Below are 15,776 nucleotides of genomic sequence, written 5' to 3'. Positions count from 1 at the left end.
CTGGCTCATTGCAATGCTGATCTCGGCTGTTATTTATCAGAGTTAAAAGAGAATTTCTGCTACAGTCACACTAGTCTAGAATTATCAAGTAAATTATTTTTAAACTGTTTTTCTTTATCCTTTACATTTTAATATAACTTATGACCAAAGAAAATATATGAGGTAATGCAGTTATTATATCTGCTTTAATAGATTGTCCTTTCCTAAAGGTCATGTTAATTTCTTAGTTGTAAAACGTAATGTAAAATGAATTCATTTTCTTTCCTTGGGTGCATCATTTCCATGTTGAAGTTGGCACATTCCCTTTAATGTGTTTCTCCCACATACACTCATAATCATTTTTTTTTTACAGTAGCTATAAAAAGTCTTCATCCCCTTAGAAGTGTTCACATTTAATTGGTATACAACATTGACTCACAGTAGATTTAATTTGGCTTTTTTGTACTGATCAACAGAAATAGACTCTTTAATGTCCAAGTGAGAGCAGATCTCTGCAAAGTGGTCTAAATTAATTGCAAATTGAAAATAAAAAATAATAGATCACATTAAATATTCACTCCATTTCATATGACACACCTAAACCATCACTGGAGCAGCCAATTGCTTTTAGAAGTTACAGAATTAATTCAATGAAGATCAGCCGACTGGGTTTTTAATTGATTGTTTTCTACATGAATCTAAAAATATTGGGTGGTATGGTGGTGCAGTGGTAGCGCTGCTGCCTCGCAGTAAGGAGACCTGGGTTCACTTCCTGGGTCCTCCCTGTGTGGAGATTGCATGTTCTCCCCGTGTCTGCGTGGGTTTGCTCCGGTTTCCTCCCACAGTACAAAGACATGCAGGTTAGGTGCATTGGCGATTCTAGATTGTCCCTAGTGTGTGCTTGGTGGGTGTGTGTGTCCTGCGGTGGGCTGGCGCCCTGCCCAGGATTGGTTCCTGCCTTGTGCCCTGTGTTGGCTGGGATTGGCTCCAGCAGACCCTGTGTTCGGATTCAGCGGGTTGGAAAATGAATGGCTAAATTAAAAATACTTTCATTTTTCTGAAGAGTACAAGTTTTGTTGTGATATTTTCGAGTTTCCACAAAGCGTTTATAATTGGCCATTTATTTATCTTTTTAAAATAATTTAGTTAGGTTATTCCAAGGTATATTAAAGCAAATTTATATTTTTTAAGGATTTAGATTTTCATACTTTTTTTATTTTATTCTTTTTCATACTTTCTTCACAAATTCTTCTGTTAAGTTTATACCTCTTTAAATAAACCCGTAAAACTATGACCGAGGAAGAAAGGATTTATATTGATGAAGTAATGGTCCCTCACTGCGTGGTGTGGATGAGCGGTGATGGCGTGTTCCTGTTCTCCTCGCTGGCCTACTTTGTGCACGGCACCGCCTCACTGGCTGCTCAGATGCGGGTTGACATTTTAGATTGCCTAGGATTTGTAATTTTTTATGATCTTAAAAACCCCTCAAAATTAATATTATAACATTCACCTTCATCAGTTTTTATTAACAAATAAATTTAGCACTTAAAACTGGTTACTAAATAATACCAAGGGTGGTGATGAGATCACTGGGGTTTTAGTCCAAAACCAGTTTTGATCATCACTGTTTAAGTCTTCTATACTTAAAACAGCTTATATTTGAGTAAACCATTTCAAGAAATAATTAGTAACCTATTTTGTTTCATTTTTGTGGTAAATCGTGCCTTATTACCTTTACAGGACGTATACTGTCACTCTGTATATTTTAGAACTCATTCTTCCTGTTGCTATCCCGTAGCGAAGCACGGGTATTCAGCTAGTTCAGCATAAGACCCGCAAATCCTTCATGTCAAAATAATTTTGCCAGTGTATCAAAGGCTCTTAATATGCCACACTTCACAGAGATGACTAAGCACTATACTGATGCTTCGTAAGAGTTATTAGGTCATAAAGAAGCCTTTGAGATGGTCTTATTATATGCAGTAACTGTTGTAATAAACAAGACAGAAACAAAGTGTTAGGGTACCTTTGGGCAAACCCCATATAACTGAATGTTAATTTCTTTCAATATAAAGTGTGTGAAGTCTTCTCAGACCTGAGTCTCATTTGGCAGACTGCCCAAGAAGGCGGTTCTTCCTGTCATATGAAGGGGCGGGTCCAGGTGGACAGACACTGGAAGTGACATTGGTGAAGGAGAGCTGTCAATCTTCCAGTCTGCAGAGAGAGGAAAAGAGAGAATGTTATCACACAACGCCAATCCCTGGACCAGTAGAGAATTGCCATCACCAAAGCCCTTAAACTATATCCATGTATGCGTAATAGACACACTTTTGCAGTACCTAAACTAAACTGTTGCCAAAAATTCTGTTGTATTGCAGCAGCAATGAAATCGATCCATAGTCAGTCCTGAACACTTTCTCATGTTTCGCATATTCATCTTTTTGCTGTTCACAAATCACACATTTCTTTCAATGAAGGCATTTCCAGTTCTTTAAATCCATTGATCGCTTCACTGAATTGTGGTCACATCACTCTTGTGCTAACTTTGCTGCCACTTTCCATCACCAGCAATCACTTTGTCTGAAAATCTACACATGACAATATAAGACATGTTATACTCCTCTGAGAAACTACTGATCAATTGGGCTGCTCAATCAAAAACACAAAGAGACCAGCAGGAATCAGTCCTTGGACAGAAGATGGACTTCAGTTCACTAACATTCCTGCAATAATAATTCACTTAATGTCCTTGGTGTTGCCCAAAAGTGAGCACTGCTGTGTTTTGTTTTTTTTTAAAGTAAAATGAAATTCAGAAAAGCTTGAAAGTGTCAAATAAATAATACCTCAAAATCCAACTTGACTTCAAGTTAAAGCTGACAGCGTTTGACTTCCAGTTATGCCTTTTAGGGAGTTGTTAGCGATTTCTTTTTGTCTACCTAGGCCTTTGTAAATCAGGGATATTGGCTTGTTAAGCTTTGTTGTAGGCTTATTATGCTTATTCTCCAATGCGCCTCATTAACAGTCAATTGGCCATTAAAGGAGGATTTACAGTCCCTGTTCTGAAGACCCGTCTTATCATAATAAGGGTTTACGGCTGATGAATTGCCACCTTCACCTCGGAATTTGAGCTGTTTATTAGGATCCAGTAAGCCCTTTACAAAAGACACAAACAAGTTTAACTAACTCATCCATTGCCTTTCATGTGTGGCTTTCATTTGTTCAGAGTTTTTTTTTTCCACCAATAGATTTTTGGAGAAAGGTTGTCCATCTTTTTCTGGTGAGATATGCTAGCTGCTTAAGAAAACAAATAATTAAAAACACATAAAACAATGAGTCACTGGTTTCTTAAAAAGTGAACTGATGCATTCAGAAAATCCCCATGGGTGATGGTTTATCACTGAAATTGATTCCTGTCCTGATATCTTTCCGGTACATTCTACACATACAATTTTACACTCACTGAGCAAACTTTGTAACACTATACTAAGACTGGGTTGGGCCTCCTTGTATTCTCAAAATAGCCTCAGTTCTTCCACAACATGGTGGAAGCATTCTTTTGAGATTCTGGTCTATGTTGACATGATTGCATTACGCAGTTTCTGCAGATTTGTCAGCTGCACATTCACGATGTGAACCTACCATATCCATTGGATTCTGATCCAGTGGCTTAGATGACCACTAAAGAACAATGAACTCATTGTGATGTCAAAGATGACTTTTGCTTTATGATATGGTGCACTGTCTTGCTTGAAGTAGCCAATAGAAGACAGGTAAATTGTGGCCATGAAAGGATGCACACGGTCAGCAGCAGTACTCAAATAGGCCATGGCATTCAAGCAAACTATGCCAAGAAAACATCCATCCATCCATCCAACCCGCTGAATCCGAACACAGGGTCACGGGGGTCTGCTGGAGCCAATCCCAGCCAACACAGGGCAGGAACCAATCCCGGGCAGGGTGTCAACCCACCGCAGGACACACACAAACACACCAAGCACACACTAGGGCCAATTTAGAATCGCCAATCCACCTAACCTGCATGTCTTTGGACCGTGAGAGGAAACCGGAGCGCCCGGAGGAAACCCACGCAGACACGGGGAGAACATGCAAACTCCACGCAGGGAGGACCCAGGAAGCGAACCTGGGTCTCCTAACTGTGAGGCAGCAGCGCTACCCACTGCGCCACTGTGCTGCTCTCCAAGAAAACATTCCTAGCACTATTACACCACCGCCACCAGTTAACACAAGGCTGCATGGATTCATACTGGTGACACCAAATTCTGAGTATACCCTCTGTGTGTCTCAGCAGACCAAGCTAAGCTTTTCCAGTCTTTCAGTTGTCTGGTTTTGGTGAGCCTGTTCCCACTGCAGCCTCAGCTTTTTATCCTTGGTTGGGATTGTGATATCCCATGTAGTGGGAAGTGGCCCCAGCCAACACTCTGGACATCTGATAGTTCATGAACCGAACAGGATCAGCAGAGAGATGAGACACAGACAAAAATTGAAGGGTGAATGGTGCAAGTTTATTTACAAGAGTGCTGTACAACTAAAATGCAACAGTGTCAGGTGGGCTTTGAGACACAGTCCTTCAATACTGACACTTCTTCAGAAATAAATAAAAACAATATAAAAACAAGGAAAAATATGGTGTATTTATAAAAACAGTGCACTCCTACAAAAACTACACACACACTCCAATAATGAAGGTTGTCTTCTTTCATCCCTGGCTCAAGACGTTCCTCCAGCAGGAAAGAAAAATGCACAAAAACAAGTGTATGTATATACAAAAAAACAATTGCACCAAACCCAAAATCAAAAACTATCCCAGCACCAAATAAGTAGGCCTATATATACCTCCACCAAAAATAATCACTAGGAGATACTGTATATAACTCAATATACAAAAAGAATATACTGTATACAAAAGCCCCCAATATTACAATTGCTCCTCCAAATAGCTCAGCAGTGTTTACTCCTACCTCGCTTTTAGGTCCACTGACAACCCCTGTTGGCCGGTATCTCCTTAAATTTAACCGGCAAGATTGTCCTGCCAACACGTCTACCTCATGCACCTATCCAGGTAGACGCTAGCGCGTGAATGCCACGCTCCGGGAAACTATGTATTTAAAACTGAACCCCTGCGGGTCGCGCGCGAATAAACCCTCCGGGACAGCCAACGGCTATGCTGAGCTCAAGCACACCCGTTGCCGACTCACCAGTAAGTAAAATCATTTCTTTAACATTATGGGATCCCCATCTCTGACTCAATCAAATGCCGGCTTTCTCTTTTAGGCGCGCCGCACTTTAAACCACCTGCACGGGGCAGGCTGCGAGGACACCAGCGTGTAAAGATGAACACGTGCGGTGGCGCCCGTACTGGCCATTATACCGGCTCCACATGTGTCCAGACACAGCGCTCACCCGCTAGCGGCCCCAAGTTCCTGCGACAGCGCCCTCAACACAACAACTGTAAGCACACCTCCTTATAACCATACAAATGCTGCTGCTTCACTTTCAAGGCCTCTTCAACTTAAATTTGGTAATGCGTGGCACAGGGACCCAGTGTGGTCTGCAGTTGCAGCCCATCTGCCTCAAGGTTCAACGTGTTATACATTATTACCACAGTGGCACAGAATGATTATCTCAGGTATAGCAAAATGTTATAGCAGTTAAGGCTCTGGATTTCCATCCCTGAGGTTATGGGTTCAAGTCCTGCAAGTCCTGATACTGTGTGACCATGAGCAAGTCTTTTGACCTGCCTGTGCTCCAATTTAAAAAACCAAAAGAAATGAAACCAATTGTATCATAAGTGTTGTAAGTCACCTTGGATAAAGGCATTGGTCAGATAAGTAAACGTAATTCTGAGTTACTGTAGCCTTTCTGTTAGCTAGGGCCAGTTTGACCATTCTCCTCTAACCTCTCTCCTCAACAAGGGGCTCCAATGCACAGAACTGAAGCTCACTAATTTTTTTTTTTTGTTTCTCTCACCATTCTGAGTAAATTCTAGACACTGTTGTGTGGGGAAATTCCAAGAAATCAGCTATTACAGAAATACTGAAACCAGGCCAACTGACACCAACAATCATGCAACGGTCAAAATCACTGAGATCACATTCTGCTGTTTGATGTGAACATTAACTGAAGCTCATAACCTGAATCTGTGTGATTTTATGCATTGTGCTGCTGCCACGTGATTGGTTAATTGCATTGATAAGCTGGTGTATGGTGCTACTAATAATTTGTTCAGTGGGAGTTGGTTTGTTTAGGTTCTCTCATTTATGTGTGTTATAAAACTTTGCAACTCAAAATGAGCCAAGTCACACTGAGTGCACCAATTTAGTTCTGCAGTGTACTATGGCCCTATTACCATGGTTATATTTTCTAAAATTTCCTCAGCTAATGAATTCCAAGCCTACAGGGATTCACATAATACACTTTTATGTGTCAGAGACTGAGATGTAAAAGTCATCTGATTCTGTCTAACCAGTCTGAGAGGGCCCTCTTTTAGAAATCAACAAATGTATTTCTATCAAGAATGCTTATTTATATGTTTCATGTATTAATAGGGAAAATGTGCAGGCACATCATGTAATTTATTTCAAGAAAATGATACTTCATCATTATCACCATCAGGTGTCATTCTCTATCAGAGGGCTCACAGTCATGCTTCTCCATCTTACTCGTTTTTCAGCTACCCTCTTTTCTACTCCTGATCTTTCCCTGAATTCATCTAGCCAGGTTCTTCTTAATTTTCATTTGCTTCATTCCCCTTCTAGAAAACGTACTAGACCATTAGCTCTCACACCAATACATGCAGAGTCACATTCTGTCCAGAACATTGGGCGACTAGAGTCTTCCTGAGAGAATGCAGGATGGCCCCTCTGCAGTAGCAATGAGATATTGGGAAGTGGAGACTGTGGGGTATCGTGATTTTACAGTGCTGTATACTAACACATTTACATTGCTTATACACATGATAACTCTAAAGAATAAAACCAAACAATTGTAGCTTTCATTGCCACTCATGTAATAAGGTACTTTATTACTTGTGTACTTTTCACAACACCTTATGCACTTGTTTGGGGTGTAGTGCTCTGTTACAATGCTATCTACAACCACTTTGACATGACTTGCACAGATGATAACTCAATCGAATTAGAAAGCCTTATACAACCCCTCAGGTCATGTTTTATTTAGAGGGGCAAGAAAAAGTATGTAAACCCTTTGGAAAAACTGCAATCATGTATACATTTGTCATAAAATATAGTTTAATCTTCATCTAAGTTACAATAATGAAGAAACACATTCTGTTTTAACAACAAGTCAGGTCAGGTTGGGAAGCATGCACTGGTACAGCACATTGCCGCACCCATCACACGACAAAACAGCTGTGGGATCCTGGTTGGCGACCCCCCAGGCACACATGCAGTCCAGTTCCATCCTCCGGTAATGATCCACTATCTGCTACAGCAAGGTGTTATCTGGGCAGCCATCTTGGCCTGGTCCAACCATTCAGGTCCTCAGCAATGAAGATTCTGTGAGCTGGATCATCCTCGTGATCACCCTCCTCCTAATTGGAGGATCAGTCTCAATAACCATGGACCCAGAGATATCCAACATCCTAGCCAGAGGATCAGCTTTTAAAAGCTGCTCAAAGTAGGCAGCCCAGCGGTGTCAGTGTCATCCGTAAGGACCATTCCATCAGCCGCCCTGACTGTGACTTATTGTATACTTATTGTATTGTTGTTGTACACATTGAAGACATTTTTCAAACTGCCATAGGGCAGGTTGGGAAATATATGGAACCCTTATGCTGATGACCAGAGACAGAAGTTGACAAATCTCTATCCAATCAATGAAATGAGATTGGAGGCGTGGCTTAGAGATACTTTGACCAATAAAAACGACTCATGAATTTTGAGTTTGCTATGCACAAGAAGCATCTGCTGATATGCAGCCTCATTAAAGCAAGATCTTAGAAGACTTATGATCAAGAATTGTTGATTTGAATGATTCTGGAAAGGGATTCAAAATCATTCCAAAGAGTTTAAATACTCAACAGTCCACAGTTAAATAAACTATGCATAAATGATGAGATGATTTAGTACTGTGGCTGAGCTCTACAAAAGTGCCAGTCAGGCCAAGATGACTTGATATACTGAATGCAGAATGTTCAATGAGGTAGAAAAGATTGCTAGAGTAATATCTAATGGCTTGAAGGAATCATTGGAACATCTCTGTTCATGAGTCTACCATGCACATAATATAGAACAGGCATTTTGTCCATGGCAGGACTAATTAAAACTAATTCTTTCCATAATTTTTAACACTTCAATCATGCCTCCTCTAAATCTCTGACTACTTAAAGTGAAAAGGTAAATCTCCTTCAGTCTTTTCTCATTGTTCATGTCACGTAGTCCTGGAATAAGCCTAACCGGTGTCCTCTGTTCCTTCTCTTGTTTTTTGTAATATGCACAGTACTTTAGGTGAGGGTGCATTACATAATTTAAGCATAACATCCCTTGACTTGTACTCACATCATAATATAGAACCAAACATCCCATTAGCCTTCTTGATTGCTTTGTTACACTCTCTGGATGTTGATAGTGATGAGACCACTATGACTCCCTGGTCCTTCTTGTAAGGTGTAGTTTCAGACCTCCCATTGTGTATTCATTTTGCTTTGTACATGTAATACTTTACATTTACTTACATTAAGTATAATTTGCCACAAATCTGACTGAGCCTTTATTCTATTAAAGTCTGTCTGTAACAATTTAGCTGATTGTACATTACCAGTAAACCCCCGATTCTCTAAAGAATCACAAATCCAAGAATGGCAATTACTTTCTGTTCTCTCCAATCTTTGTAGGGATGTAAGATCATGGAGGGTGGGAGCGTCCTGGGAAAGTTTTCATTTAATGAAATAAATAAATTTGTAGTAAAGCTGTTTCTTTTTGGAGTCATGACTCGTTTGGCTCTGGTGTTTCAGAAGCGTGTTGTAGGCGCCTTCGTTCATTGTTTTTATCCATGCAGACTTGTTTTTGTTTTTCTATGGGTGTGTTGTTAGTTAGAAGTCGTTTGCTGTTAGGAATCATAATTGAACCCCTGACCACAGGCACTGTGGAGTAGCTGACTGCTGGCACTGTCAGTAGTCACTACTACCTCAAGTTTAAATACATAGACATATATACTGTAGATAGACGCTGCATTCACTGTGTTATTGCGAGTGGCAAAAGTGCCATTTAAACTAATACAGGTAGACGTGGAAATCGGGTTTTCTGATGAAAAAACAATGTTTAAAACAGTATCGTTTACATACAACAGATTTTGGCGAATCGTTTAAATGCAATTATTTATATCCATTTATACACTAATAATGGCAATTATTAAATAATAATAATAATTATTATTATTATTAACCATTCCTCCCATATAAGTAACATTTTGGGGACTGCCTTCTTCTATCTTCGAAACATTTCCAGACTTTGTCCTGTTCTTATGCAACACAGTACTGAAGTATTGGTTAATGCCCGAGTCACCTCACGCATAGATTACTGTAATGCTATTCTATCTGGCATCCCACAAAAACTTATCCATCGCTTAGAACTTCTTCAAAATACTGCTGCCAGGATAATATCCTGCTGTTGTAAATCCACTGAACATATTACACCTATTCTCTCTCAACTTCACTGGCTCCCTGTTAACTACAGAATACAATACTAAATACCGCTCTTAACATTTAAAGCTCTCCACAACCTCACTGATCTCCTCCAGACTTACACTTCTCTCGCTCACTCAGATCCTGTAATTTGAGAGTATTCAGTCTGGCAATATGGTGCAGCCTTAGTTTGTGGAAGACAGACACAACTAAAGACATGAGCATAAAATGATGGTTGTCAATTTCAAACTGTGTTTCCTCAATGTGCTCCTTGAGAAAAAACATCAAGTTTGAGAAATGTTAACAGCTAACAACAATCTACATAGTGACTAAATACATTTAGCCAAAACGTTGTTTGGAGGCTCACTTGAGCACATAAATGCATAGCTTTGCTAGCTTAGCCTGGCTTAGCTAAAGTAAAGGTTACAAAACGGTATTTTCTAACGGCCAAATATAACCAAAACAATTGTTCAGCCTTACCTATGAAATGTAATCCCCCGGGATGTGGTTTGGAGCGTACAGCGGTTTGTACAATCCCAAGCAGCACATTATTCATTACTTCACTCCAGAGCAGTGCCACTCACAATATGGCGGCGATGTTGACGTACGATTCTGCTAGTCATGAGGCGTCTAGTTATTCTATGTCTATGTTTAAATATGTCACCATGGCAACTTGTTGGCGTGCACGTGTTACCTCAAGTTTAGTTTACAGGTTGTGTTGTGTTGTTTGGGCGCCACTTACTGACTTTGGGAAGCCGCTGGGTTTGACTCTTGGGCGCTGTGCGAGTGCGCTTTTGGCACGGGTTGCACCTGGCATCTGTGCATATATCCAACCTTCGTAAACATTACTAAACGAAGGTTTTATATGCGGTGGTGTGCGCGTGTGCTTCGATGCGTCCTGTGTCCGTCGTCATGCGTCCGTGCATATATACAACCTTCGTTTAGTAATATAGATCAGCCTTTACAGTTATTTGGTATCAACTATAAACTTAACCTGCTTATTGATTATATTCTTATCAAGATTGTTTATGTATATTAAATAGAGCAGAGGCTATCTATCTATCTATCTATCTATCTATCTATCTATCTATCTATCTATCTATCTATCTATCTATCTATCTATCTATCTATCTATCTATCTATCTATCTATCTATTGTAGCAGACAGCTGCAACCCTTACCCATCTGTGATGCCTTCGTAAGAGAAGGACAGGGGGAAGGGCTTGCATTGGGCAATACCTCCCCCAGAATGATAGAGGGCAGCCCCCCTGGCTTGCTACAGTGCCACAGGTTTGAAGCATAGGAAGCTCAATACTGCTGGGACCCATGGCCACCGCCTGGGGGTTCATGGATGGAGAATGCCTGAGCCCTCCTCTGCATGGCTGCTACCATACCCAGAAGTGCTGCTGGAAGGAGATTATGGAACACCTGGAGCACTACCGGGTGCTAGGGGAGCCAGAGTTGGGAGAAAGCAGACAAAGCTTGCTAGGGAGGAGTGGAGATGGAAAGAGAGAGAAGAAGAAAAGAAAGACAAAGTGCTGCATTGTATGCAGTGCTTACAATGGTGTTTTCCATTCTTAATAAACATGTGTTGTGCTGAACTGGTGCCTGGTGTCTGTTGTGTTTGGGTGTCTGGGGAGCTGTGCGTCCCCTGGTGTCCACACTATCTATCTATCTATCTATCTATCTATCTATCTATCTATCTATCTATCTATCTATCTATCTATCTATCTATCTATCTATCTATCTATCTATCTATCTATCTATCTAAGGCCTTCTGAAAATCAAGATAAATAATATGAAATCCACCTCTCTTCTCATATGTGCCTAACAGTGACCCACTGGAAGTTTCCTGCTGGTTTGGGGTGCCATTTTTGCAAATATAGTTGGTGATCTGGTCAGAATGAATAGAATTCTCAGTGGTTTGAAATCCAAACAGTTTTTCATCCATCAAGCAATACCATCAGGGAGGCATCTTTTCAGTCCCAATGTCAATGACTCCAAAAACACAGCCCAGGTCATAAACAATCATGTTCAGCAAATAGAAGAACAAGGAGTTCCGGAAACAGATGGTATTGCCTCCATAGACCCCTGATCTCAAGATCCTTGTGTCTGTCTGGGATTCCCTAGAGAAGCAGAAGCAAGAGAGACAGCCAAAGTAGGCAGAATAGATGACTACTGTAGATGTTCTTATAAAACTGCACAATGGTGGACCTAAGAAAATTGATGCAGTTTGGAAGGCAAAAGATTTGCACTTCAAATATGGATTTGATTAAATTCTTTTATGGAAAGTTTTTTTTATATTTAGTTACTTTTTATTTAATTATTTCTGAAAGCATGTTTGCTTTGTGGAATCTTTTCATGCATCTAAAAGCTTTTGCACAGCTTTTCACTTGATGCATTTTAAGCATGCCAGTGGATTTTTGTTAAGTCTCTGTTATTGTTGTATTACTGTCACCATTCTGAGTGGACGTGCAAGTAAGGATTTCACTGTACCATGTACACATGACAATAAACTGAACTTCAAAGCCCTTCCAAGTCCTGTAAGCACTGTGCCACTGTTCTGCTCACTCTGAGACTTACAGCCATCCTAAATCACCTCTCATTTCTTTCACACCTTCACTCCCTTTAAGTAAGATTTCCACCGTTCACATTCCGCCAGTCTCTCTGTACAATGTATTGACAGATTACATCAGGCTGAAATTGCACCTTTCTGGAGTTCTGACTCAGTCAAACATCATAAGCATATCAGCTCTCAGATAGCTTGCCGACACTGGCAGCCTGTGCAAAATCAAATTATTATCAGCCCTCTGGTACTGACAAACAAAGCTGTAAATGTCAGCCCTTCTCAATGGCCTCAGCCATTGGTTATTCCTATATATCCATGAGACACCTTCAATCTTCAGGGGTGGGCTAAATTGCCGTCAGAATGTATTTTGTAGGGGCACATACTTACTGAAAAATAATTCCTTTATTCACACCTCCTGCCTTCCAGAAAACCCAAACACACCTCAAAGTAGAGGTTAAAGACATTACACTTGAATGTTAGAGAAAAAAAAATAGCACCTCGCTAGAATTTTGATGCGGATTTTAGCTTCTCTAAACAACCAGGTGTCAAGGCACAGAAAGGCTGCAATTCATCAGAGCAGCAGTCCCTGGTACAGGCGGGCCATGGCTGAAACTCATATCTGTGGTTGAAGTCCTGACTCCTCAGCTGTGTCCAGGTGGCTAGGCTGTGTAGAAAACATTCAAAGTCTAGAATTATAAGAAGATGGGACTCAGATGTTAACCGTTTTGAGAGTCAGCCAGGTGTAATTACTGCTTTTTATTTTTTATTTAACCATTATTGACTAGAATTAATCCATTCACAGACGTAATTCCAAATTAAATTCATTTTTTCCTCCCTTCCTCCCTATGCCTAGAATATTTTGGCAAGTTCTTGGTGATATCAAATGTCTTGCTCTTGGCCTACAGAGATGTCTCGTTTTTCTCGTTGTTACTTTCAACAGGGGGCTCCAATCACAGCTTATACTCTGTGGAGTCTAATATTGCCAACTACAAGTTAAAATACTTGTGTATGTGTAAATGAGTGCACTACCCTCAGCTGCCCTTAAAACTAGGAAGAAAACTAAAGAACATGGAAATGAGGAGAATATGCAAACCTCACACAGACAGTAACCGAGCTGGTTTTATGAACTAAAAGTTTTGAATTGAGTGGAGGATTAGAGGATGAAGCAGGAAAGCAAAGGTCAGATTGTGAATTCATTCAGCTATGGAACTGGCAAGCAGGAAGTCAAATAAATAAATAAATGAACTCAAAAAGAGGAGTGGTGGCTCTGAGGTAGGGATCTGCACTGACAATCGGAAGGTTGCCACTTCAAATCCCGTAAACACCAAAAGTGACTCTACTTCGTTGGGCCCTTGAGCAAGGCCCTTAACCTGCAATTGACTCCGTCGTGGGTATGACGTTAATCGGCAACCAGCCCTGCATATAGGTTCTCCAACCTGCAGGGAAAAACCTGGGGATTGGTGGCAGAATTGGCACTCCAGCCAACATAAAAAAACCTCACAGTGGTTTCACTCCATCTGAACTAGTGAGGTGCTGAGGTGTCCCCCGTTGTATGACTACACTCGGGTCCTAATCTGGGATCCTGAGTTGGTTTGTCATGTGGTGGGTACGGCAATGCGTTGTATCAGCTCGTGCTCGTAACCTCTCTCTCCTCTCAAAAAGACACTCAGCTTATTCTATCATTAAGAGATGGACCCCATGGAAATCTGAGTCCACCATGGCTGCCGTAGTTGAATATCCAGACAGAGTGGGAAGGCTGCGTGCTAAAAATCTAAGACAAAATGTAATTTCAACAAAAAAGAAATCAAAGTTGCATTGTAAAATGTAACTTTCATGGTAGATAAAACAACAAAACATTAGACAGATGTGCCTGTCATCTGCTTGTCTGGTCCAAAACAGCTGGTTTCCATATTCTTTGCAGCTGCATAGGATGCATTGTAGTTCTGGCTGAGCACTCATTGGTTCTTAACTCTCACACGCACACAGTCACCCCAGGGAAATTGTTGACTTATTTGAACAGGCAAACAGTAGATCTTCATGCAAACAGTGCTTGCAGATTTGACATTTTCTATCATTTTTTCAACAGAAGTATTAATGGATGTAACGGTTTGCTGGGGAAAAGCAAGCCCACCCTTGGCCTCAGATGCTGGTATTGCCTCCTTTAGCAGCAATAACTTCTTGGAGGTGTTTTCCATAACTGCCCATCAGTCTCTGGCATTGACTAAGTGAAATATCGGACCACTCGTCCATTATAAATCCCTTCAGTTGCATGATGTTTGTGAGTTTTTGTATATTCTGCCCGTTTCAGATCACCCCCACAACATTTCAATAGGATTCAAATCAGGCCAGTGACGATGTAGTGGGGCTATATAATAATAAATATTTGTTTTTGTCTGTGCCGAGTGCGTTTTGTTTTCATTGTCCCGTTTGCTATGCTATATGTGTGTATAAGTAAAGGTTGTCCCCGTAAGATAAAAGGGGAAGGATGATGGAGGGAGACCGCAAACCCAAGACGGAAATTACCTGTTGTTTTACACCAATTACATCTGGGACTGTCATCATTTAAACTAGAGGAGCGTAAAGGAAAAGAGAGCGAGGAGAGAGTGAGAGAGAGAGAAAGAGAATGAAGATCGTGAGAAGGAAGGAGCCATTATTTACAGTCATTTCTACCCATCATCCCGTTTATTGTGCCATTCCATTACTTGCTTTTTTCAAGATCCGGATCAACATTTATGGCAACCTGTGTAGAGAAACCCCGGGGTATGGATTCACACCAACCATTGCTGAGGACACATAAGGTAAGGTCATTTTTGTATTGTCGGGAAAAAGCAAGGTATCACATCAGCCAGTCATCAATATCCACCAGATTTTTACAGCTTTGGGACTTACTTATCATATACATTTCATCTGCTATTTAGTATCAATCTGTGTTCGTGTTTATGTGTTTTGATAATTCATTTATTGTTTAGGGGCAAGGGAGGGTTTTGTAAATTGTATTATTGTTGAATACCTGTGTACTCATGTATATAATATATATATAAATATTCACGGGTGTCATTGGGATAGTGGTGGTTTGTGTGCACTTACATATTATTGAATATTCATCTGTCCTCGTGTGTATATATACTTATCACGTACAATATATCCACATTTGATTTTACATTTCTGTCTACTATTTGCTTGTTATTTCATCGTATAAAGGGAAAAAAGGACAATCTGTAAGGAGTACGGCTTGTTATTGTCTTGAGAGTCTTCAGGTTAGCTGAAGTAAAAGTCTTGTAGTGGCTGGTCTGGGAAAAGGGGTCAGTCGTTACAACGAGACCAATCCATAACCCTCCATTTCTTCTTTCTGAGCAATTCCTTGGTTGATTTGTTGGTATGCTTTTTGTTATCATGCAGAAAGCTTCATTTCTGGTTCGATTTCAACTGATGGTCAACTGATGCAGAATTCATCAATGACTTGATGACTACAAGCTGATCAGGCCCTAAGGCCTCAAAGCAACCCCAAACCAGGACATTTCCACTAACATTCTTCACAATTGGCATGAGATTCGTCTCCTGAAATGCT

The sequence above is a fragment of the Erpetoichthys calabaricus genome, chromosome 10 (genome assembly GCF_900747795.2).
Source record: "Erpetoichthys calabaricus chromosome 10, fErpCal1.3, whole genome shotgun sequence".
Lineage (NCBI taxonomy): Eukaryota > Metazoa > Chordata > Cladistia > Polypteriformes > Polypteridae > Erpetoichthys > Erpetoichthys calabaricus.
The sequence above is the reverse complement of the archived record's forward strand: the minus strand, read 5'-3'. Positions refer to the sequence as shown.